The 9,718-nt window shown below is 44.9% G+C and overlaps 1 pseudogene; it reads left to right on the top strand.

Moving 5' to 3' along the window:
• The first annotated feature begins 703 nt into the window (after positions 1-703).
• LOC125525432 (putative histidine kinase 2) lies at positions 704-6,861 on the top strand (annotated as a pseudogene).
• The last annotated feature ends 2,857 nt before the right edge of the window (positions 6,862-9,718 follow it).

Here is a 9,718-nt window from a genome sequence, read left to right as displayed (position 1 = left end):
GGGAAAGGACCTAGTTCATCTTTTTTTTTTCCTTGAGGGAAAGACCTGGTTCATGTCATCTGTCCTGGACTCCCGGTAACGGAGCCAGTTCAACATAAGTCGAGCATGTGCTCTATATTTAGCATCAAACATAACAAAGAGTTCACCTGCAAAGAAAACGTAACAAAGAGTTACCTTAACAAAACTAATAATGCTACTATCTAAGACAAGAAGCTAATTGCTCCTTGTACACTTGCACAAAGTATGGCGATCGTGCGCCTGGCAACACTGCTCCCGTGCAAGGCTGTGCCTCACGCCCGCCCGAACTATTCAAACGGGAGGGAGATATAATTTATTGAGCCCTGATTTGGCAATTGATTGCTAGATCGCGTTGTATCATTTTTTCTATCACAGTGTTTGTCTATACGGGCCACGCATTGATATTAGATAGGAAAAGTAAATACCGATATTTTAAATAATAAATACCGATTTTTTATTGTGGTACAGGAAAAGATATCGCTTTTTTCTACGGTGCAGGAACAAAATGCCACTATACATGGTAAATAAACCGTGACGGTGGATTTGGAAAACCAGCGGCGCTCTAAACCCACAAGTGTATTCCCCCGAGCATCTATAAAAGGCTGCTGACCTTATAGAAAAAGAATTATTCACCGGCACCTAAGAGAGATTTCCTTCCTGTAGAATACTTTACAATACTTTCAGGATGGCTGGAGAGGTTGGCAAGTGGGTTAGCTTCTTCAAAAATTCTTGGGTTTTAATCCCACTGGTATGAAACACCACTTCATGTACATGGCTTCTTTTTATGAAACTCATGGCTGTTTTTATTTCTTGATTGTTTTCCCTTGCATATCCAGTGGCTTACCGGACTGACAAGCAGATCCATATGGTTTATATGCTTGTACATCCATCGATTTGTGTACGGTGCTCAAAAGCAGATCTACTGATTTTCTATCTTGTAATTGAACTTCGGTTCCGTACATTATAGATACCATCCTAAATTTGTAAAGTAGGCGTAGACTTGAAAAGTAGATCTAACAGGTTCTCATCTTTGATGCCTCAGTTCGTATAATACATATATCCTCGCACACGTGTCAGATGTATGCTATCTATTTTCTTAGATAGTGATGAAAACTAGATCTATAAAGTTTTCATCTTGTAATTAAGATGGAAGTGCCTAGGACTCATCTAGCTGAGATATAATTTGGTCTCATTCACCTGAAAACAAAAACAGATAAAAATAGTACTACAAACCACATCAGCACGCACGCATCTTATAGTATCAATCCAATGGCTATAAAAGTGAATGAGACATAACTAAAACTTAGCTAGATGAGTTCTAGCAAAGCCGAATTAAGATTGCTCTCTGTACAGTACGGACATCTCCCACGTGTGTTTTAGGCGTCGAATAAAAAAGTAAATAGTTTTCTTCTTGTGATTAGGAATTTGTTCCGTACAATATAGATATCCTTCCACGTGTGTAAGTCGTGGACTTCAAAGTAATTCTACATAGTTTTCATCATTATATAGCTATACTTATGCTCCATACAACACGGATATCCCCACATGTGTGAGGCAAAGCCCACTATTGACATAACTATCAGAAGAACTCTCTTTTGTCGTATGCTCATATGTCGCTCTTCATGTCGTTGTATTAGACATATCGATGGAATGTCACGACAAATGTTGTCGTTAGGTGAGCGTAAAGACCCCGAATATTGCCTTACCACTTGCATCTATTAGTGGAATATCACGACAAACGATACCGCTGGATTATTAGAAATGCTCGGAATCTTGAGTTATTGCTTACATGCCGATGGATTGACACAACGAATATCGATGGAATGTCACGACAAATGTTACCGTTAGATGAGTTCAAACACGTTGTGGCGAAAAGACATTTTAAATTAATAACTATGCATTATTTTATTTTACTTTTTACTCATTGGGAGTGTGTTTGATGTAACGCAGATTATTGTTCATGGAGTGATCGTGGTTACGGTGGTTCTCGCGTACTCTTCCGTCTCCTCCCATATAAATGATGCCGCGTGCAGCGCCGCCACGAACGCCGTGGAGGTGTCGCTGGTGCACATTGCCGCTGGCATGCAGTCTCTCATGAAAGCCAACCACTCCGCGCCATCGTCGTGCAGTCTTTGCAGATCCCTAGCAACAAATCATCTTATTTCCGACACGTAATTTACCGAGCATCTCTATGGTTTAACTGTGCCTTCTTCTTTTTTGCACGTATGTGCACTTCCTTTTTGAACCACAATTACGTATGATCTTATTTGATTTGCTGTATAAATATGCGCACTGATATGTATATATACGCATGTACATACACAGACAAATAAGTATCTTTTTTGCATGTATATTAATTCTATGTATATGGGAGAAATATGGCACGTCCAAATACATTCAATTTCACCACTGAATAACTCATGTACATATATGCTTCTGTGTTGACCTGACAGGTGGGACCACGGATGTTCATGGCGTTGGCCATGCAGCCGCAGGTGGCCGAGATGTCATACACCAGCGTGAACGGCACCACGTTGACATACTACCGCACCGAGAACGGTCAGGAGACAGCGAAGCTCGTGAGCCAACGCGACAAATGGTACACCGAGCAGGCGGTTGATCCGGTGACCGGCTGTCTCACCGGCCGGCCCGTCCCAGCGACGAGGCCGGAGCACCTGCCCAACGCGACACAGCTCCTCGCCGCCGCCAACAGGGGCTCGCCCGCGGCGCTTCGGGCCGGGTGGGTCCACTCCAGCGTCCAGGTGATGGTCTTCTCCGCGCCGGTCGGGCAGACCGCCGTGGTCTCCGCCGCCGTCCCCGTCGACGTGCTGACGATCACCACGGCCGATCCGGCCGCGGGCACTTACTATGCGATCACCGACAAGCGCAGCGGCGCGGCGACGGTTTATAAGCCTTTGGTGGGTGGGAGGCCCGGCCACGACGCGGAGCTGATGAAGACCTTGTTCTCGGATACCAACTGCACCGCGTCCGCCATTAACAAGCCCGATATCGTGCTCCACAGCGTCGGGTCGGACCAAGTTGCGTGCACGAGCTTCGACCTCTCCGGAGTGAACCTGGTAACACCCTGTCCATCTAGCATCGATCACAAGCCATCATCCATATATATAACACATATATGTACTAAATTTAAGCTTATAATTAACTAATGACACCACATCATATAACGTGCATAAGGTGGCAAGTATCTGCGAGATATTCACAGCAAATGTCATCAACTTCTCAAGATGAAAAGGTTACGTAAAAGCACAAAAGTTTCCAAATCAACGGCCCGATCGAAGTGATTCGCCTATTCGGCTATTTCCATCCCAGATCCGAAGATTATCCTCTGGATGAATTTTTTTTCCTTCGTAGTAGTAGCACACATATGTATGTCTAAAAATTTGATCGGGCGACATCGTACAAACAATAATCTACGGTTGTTTTTCTTCTTGTTATCCAGCGAGTCTGGCTAGTGCTCAGCGAGTGGAGCGGGGCAACCAAGGTCCGACGGATCGGGGTGGCCGTCCTATGCATCATGTGTGCAGTCACGATAGTGGCAATGGTAGTGTGCTTCCCTCATGGCACGCGTGTTGTGGAAGGTCAGGGTGCGGGAGGTCGCGCTGGAGGCCGAGCTAGTGCAACAGAAGGAAGCGCTCCAGCAAACGGAGCGCAAGAGCATGAACAAGAGCAATGCCTTTGCCCGCGCTAGCCACGACATCTGCTCCTCGCTCGCTGCTGTCGCCGGACTCATCGAGATCTCCCGGTCGGAGACCCGCGGCAACACCAACCTCATATATAACCTCAACCAGATGGATGTCGGCACCAATAAGCTCTTCGGTTAGTCCGCAACCATGGCCCTACTTACCATCCACACATATCATTCCCATGTATAGGACTATTTAGTACTAGTCCTGACCATAGCATTATAATTTGCTTATTGTAAAAGCGAAGTTTCCTCAAATAATTTGTTTACAATTTTAGGTGCAGAAGTGTCCAAGAGCTCAGTTCTACGTTTTAAATATAACATTTGCTTATAATTTCTAGAATACTCAAGAAATCATTCTCTGTTTGGTAAAGGATTAATATTGTACTTGCAAAAAAATTTAATATTTTGTTTCTAAAAATATTTAAATATAGGATAGTTGAAATGGAGCTATCACATATCATTATCTTAGCGGCCAGTAAACACACCTTGTTCTAATACTTTTCTTATTGTCTATTTTTGGTTAGGAAAATATTTTGCTGCATTTATGCACCATGTTATCGTGCCTTTTGTTTATGCATAAGCGACAAATTTATTATTTGTTGACTTATCATCCATATATATATATATATATATATATATATACATGTCTATGTTACTTTCAGATATTCTTAACACGATACTGGACATGGGCAAGTTGGAGTCCGGGAAGATACAACTAGAAGAGGTAGAGTTCAGGATGGCAGATGTCCTCGAGGAATCCATGGACCTGGCGAATGTCGTTGGGATGTCAAGAGGTGTCGAGGTGATCTAGGACCCTTGCGACTTCTCCGTGCTCCGGTGCACCGCCACTGTCGGTGACTGTAAGTGTGTCAAGCAGATCCTTGACAACCTTCTCGGCAACGCCATCAAGTTCACGCATGAAGGCCATGTCATGCTCCGTGCATGGGCCAACCGCCCTGTCATAAAGGGCTCCATGATCAGCACCCCGTCGAAGTTCGCCCCCCGCCGTCGCGCCGGTGGGGTCCTCGGTTGGCTGCTTGGAATAAGTGAGAATTGTGCCGAATAGAATGGCAGCTTGTCCTTGAAAATTCATCCCGATTCGGTTGAGTTTTATTTTGAGGTTGTTGACACTGGTGTGGGGATACCCGAAGAGAAGAGGGAGTCTGTGTTTGAGAACTACGTTCTAGTGAAGAATGGGCATGGTGGCACCGGGCTAGGACTTGGAATTGTGCAATCATTTGTAAGTGATCTCATCTTTTTCTGTGCATATTAAAATGCTCTCAAGCGCGTCAATGTATTTCTTTTTTACGCTTTTGAATTGCCACTTCCTAAACTTTTTTCTAAATTTACAAACTCCAAAGTCTAAAAGTATATCAATTGGAGGTTATATATAAATTAAGAGTGACTTGAGATGAAGATGGCTATATGTTAATCCAGATGCGTAGAATTTTGATTGGATTTAAGACAAATTCATGCAACTTTGCTTGTAGCACTTGACACTCTAAAAAAAGTTCGTGACTCTTTATCTTTGAAAACTATATTGTTCACTCATGTGTCTGTTATTTCTTATTTACTTATGATTTTCTTTGTTGTTTTTATTGGTATATATAGGTTCGTCTGATGGGAGGGGAGATAAGCATCAGGGACAAGGAGCCAGGAGAAGCGGGAACGTGCTTTGGATTCAACGTGTTCCTGAAGGCCAGCAAGAGTCCAGAGGTTGAAGACAACCTCGAGGAAGGGAGGGCAGCGCCTTCTCTGTTCAGGGAGCCCGCCTGCTTCAAGGGCGGACACTGCGTCCTCCTCGTCCACGGCGAAGAGACCCGCCGGATCCTGCATGCATGGATGGAGAGCGTCGGGATGAAGATCTGGCCCGTCTCGTGCGCCGAGCTCCTCGCCCCGGCCATCGACAAGGTGTGCTCTGCCTTCAGCGGCTCGCCGTCAAGGCCGACGTCGATGTCATCGCTGCACAGCGCTGGAGGCAACGACTTGGACGACACCATAGAACGCTGCCTCGTCTCAAAGGAGATGGCCAGCCACCTGCAGAGCAGCAGGGGCATGGGCGGCAACCACGGCGGGCACCTCCACGCCTTCAGCCTGCTCATCGTCGTCGACGTCTCCGCTGGGAGGCTCCACGAGGCCGCCCGCGAGGCGGCGAGCTTGGCGAGGACCAAGCTCCAGGCGTCGTGCAAGGTCGTCTGCCTGACAGACCTCAAGACCCCCTCCGAGGATCTGAGGAGGTTCAAGGAGGCGAGCAGCTTCGACCTCGAGCTGCGCAAGCCCATCCACGGCTCCCGACTGCACAAGCTCCTCCAGGTCATGAGAGACCTCCAGGCATCCCCTTTCGAGCACCTACATCCATATCAGTTCGAGATGTCGGCGGCAGATCAGACCACTGCGTCAGCGTCCGAAATCACGCTCGCAGTGCCCGTGGGACCAGCCAATGTTGGAGACTGCAAGCCACTGGAGGGGATGCGCGTGTTGCTGGTGGACGACACCATGCTTCTGCAGAGAATCCACGGGCAGATGTTGAGCGATCTCGGAGCAGCCGTGGAGATTGCAGGCGATGGCTCCGTGGCTCTTGCCATGTTCACAGAAGCTCTTCGGAACGCCTTGCCCTATGACGTGGTCCTCATGGATTGCCAGGTACACAAATTTCTCCAGCAACACCATGCCAAGCATCGGTCCATTTCTCCTCAATTTGTTTCAGATGATGTGATTTAATAATTTCTGACATTGCTGGCAATTGTATGTTCTTCGTTTAAGATGCCGGTGATGAATGGCTATGAGGCGACGAGGCGCATCCGCGAGGAAGAAATCCGCCACGGCGTCCGCATCCCGATCATCGCACTGACTGCGAATTCCGCAGAGGAAGGGCTGCAGGAGGCCGTCGAAGCTGGAATGGATCTTCACCTGACAAAGCCGATACCAAAGCCGAAGATCGCAGGGGTTGTTCTTGAGCTCTGCAAACAAGACAAGAACTGATGATGTTCTGTTCTCGCGAGGATATTTAATTATTTATCACCCATGCATATGGGAATAGTGTTAGTAATCAAGATCCTGCTCCTGCTATTTTAACTACTGCTGTAGGTAGTGTTGTCAATAGACAGACAACTCAGCAGCCGAGCAGAAGGTTAAGCAATAACAGCATGCCAAAATTACATTGTAATTCTGTGACATTGTGTGAAATGGTTTATGTTATGCAACTTTGTGATTGCTTTTTCTGTTTAAACAAACGAGTGGTCACAGAATTACAAATATAAATCATTCAAAGCAAAAGTTCCGTATTGGATCCCGAAATACAAATTAAATGAGCTCCCATCACATAGTCGGACTGACAAGAATGGTGACCGCCACACACATAGAAGTTATAAATCCTATTCCAAGTCTGAAGAGACCCCTATAGTGCGATCCATGTTGGTTTTTTATGTTTCCTTTTCTTTCTTTCTTTCTTTCTTTTGTTTGGTTTTCTTATTTTCTTAATTCGTATGTCTCTCTCCTTTCTTTCAAATTTTCAAAATCATCGTTGATGTTCACTTTAGAAAAAAACATACTTATTTTTCTCTTATTTCTAGAGCAAATAGAAGAACCATTTGTAAGTATATGTACTTATATCTTGTTGCATAAACAACTTCTTAAAATACTTGAACTCTTGTTTGGAGGTAAAACATGAACATTTTTTTCTAAAATCTATGAAATTTTTCTAAATAAAAATACATAAACTTTTTAATACATAAATAAATATGTATGTATGTATTACTGAAAAAACAAGATGAAGATTATTTTTAATGCATACACGCATTTCTATTTTGTATGTCGACATTTTTTATTTTTTTTACCTTTTACTATTATTTTAATCATTTATTGTATAGCGACGAAGAAAGTCGCTATGGCGTCCACACCCCGATCATCGCGCTGACCGCGAATTCCACGGACGAGGGTCTGCATGAGGCCATCGAAGCTGGGATGGTTCTTCACTTGACAAAGCCGATACCCAAGCCGAAGATCGCAGGGGTTGTTCTTGAGCTATGCAAACAAGACAAGAACTAATGATGTTCCTGTTGGGAAATGTACCATGCAATTTCAATAAAATTCCTATGCACATGCAAGATTTATCCATAGAGATGCATAGCTACGAGAGGGGGAGAGCATTCTCATACCCTTGAAGATTGCAAAGCAGAAGCGTTTATCAATGCGGTTGATGTAGTCGTACACCTTCATGATCCGTCCTAATCAAGTACCGAATGTATGACACCTTCTCGTTCAGCACACGTTCATATCGATGATGTCCACGCCTTCTTGATCCAGCAAGACAGGCGAAGTAGTAGATGAGTTCCGACTGCATGACGGCGTGGTGACGGTGTTGGTGAAGAACAATCTCCGCAGGGCTTCGCCAAGCACTACAGAAACTATGACAGATGATAAACTAGAGGGGGTAGCGTTGCCGGCACACGGCTTGGTGATACTTGATGTGTTCCAGGTGCTAGCCCTGCCCCTCTATTTATATGTTGAGCCCTGGGATCGAAACTTGGAGTAAAAGCCTCCTCAAAGTCGGTTTTGCCCGCAAGGAAGAGTCCTTCCCGGTCTTTCAGGACCAGATGCCACGGTCCTTGGCGCCTGGCCCAGACGCCATGGGCCTTGGCGTCTGGCCCAGGGTCTCCGGCGTTTGCCTCCCTGGCCTCCGCAAAACTCCTTTTGCACCAACCTAAAGCCCCGTGGGCTTCACCCTTTGGACGAACCATATCATCCTATATATAAATCTTTACCTCCGGACCATTTCGAAGCTCCTCGTCATGTCCGTGATCTCATCCGGGACTCCGTACAATTTTCGGTCACCAACATACATAACTCATATAGTACTATATCGTCAACGAACGTTAAGTGTGCGGACCCTACGGGTTCGAGAACTATGTAGACATGACCGAGACACCTCTCTGGTCAATAAGCAATAGCGGAACCTGGATGCCCATATTGGCTCCTACATATTCTACGAAGATCTTTATCGGTCGAACCTTATGACAACATACGTAACTCCCTTTGTCTATCAGTATGTTACTTGCCCGAGATTCGATCGTCGGTATCTTCATACCTAGTACAATCTCGTTGCTGGCAAGTCTCTTTACTCGCTCTATAATACATCATCCCGCAACTAACTCATTAGTTACTTGCAAGGCTTCTTATGTTGTGCATTACCGAGAGGGCCCAGAGATACCTCTCCGATACTCGAAGTAACAAATCCTAATCTCGATTCACGCCAACCCAACAATACACCTTCGGAGATACCTGTAGAGCATATTTATAATAACCCAGTTACGTTGTGACATTTGATAGCACACAAGGCATTCCTCCAGTATCCAGGAGTTGCATGATCTCATAGTCAAAGGAATATGTATTTGACATACATGAAAGCAATAGCAATATAACTGAATGATCAACATGCTAACCTAACGGATGTGTCTTGTCCACCACATCATTCTCCTAATGATGTGATCCTGTTATCAAATGACAACTCATGTCCATGGTTAGGAAACCTTAACCATCTTTGATCAATGAGCTAGTCAAGTAGAGGCTCACTAGGGACTCAGTGTTTTGTCTATGTATTCACACGTGTATTAAGGTTTCTGGTCAACACAATTCTATCATGAATACTAAACATTTATCATGAATAAGGAAATATAAAATAACAACTTTATTATTGCCTCTAGGGCATATTACCTTCAGTCTCCCACTTGCACTAGAATCAATAATCTAGTTCACATCGCCATGTGATTAACACCAATAGTTCACATCGCCATGTGAATAACACCCACAGTTCACATCGCCATGTGACCAACACCCAAAGGGTTTACTAGAGTCAATAATCTATAATCTAGTTCACATCGCCATGTGATTAACACTTCAAAGAGTACTAAGGTGTGATCATGTTTTGCTTGTGAGAGAGGTTTAGTCAACGGGTCTGCCACATTCAGATCCATATGTATTTTGCAAATTTCTATG

The sequence above is a fragment of the Triticum urartu genome, chromosome 7A (genome assembly GCF_056163025.1).
Source record: "Triticum urartu cultivar PI428250 chromosome 7A, HENAU_Tu73, whole genome shotgun sequence".
Classification (NCBI taxonomy): domain Eukaryota; kingdom Viridiplantae; phylum Streptophyta; class Magnoliopsida; order Poales; family Poaceae; genus Triticum; species Triticum urartu.
Note: the sequence above shows the minus strand (reverse complement) of the source record. Positions and strands in the feature narration are given on the sequence as shown.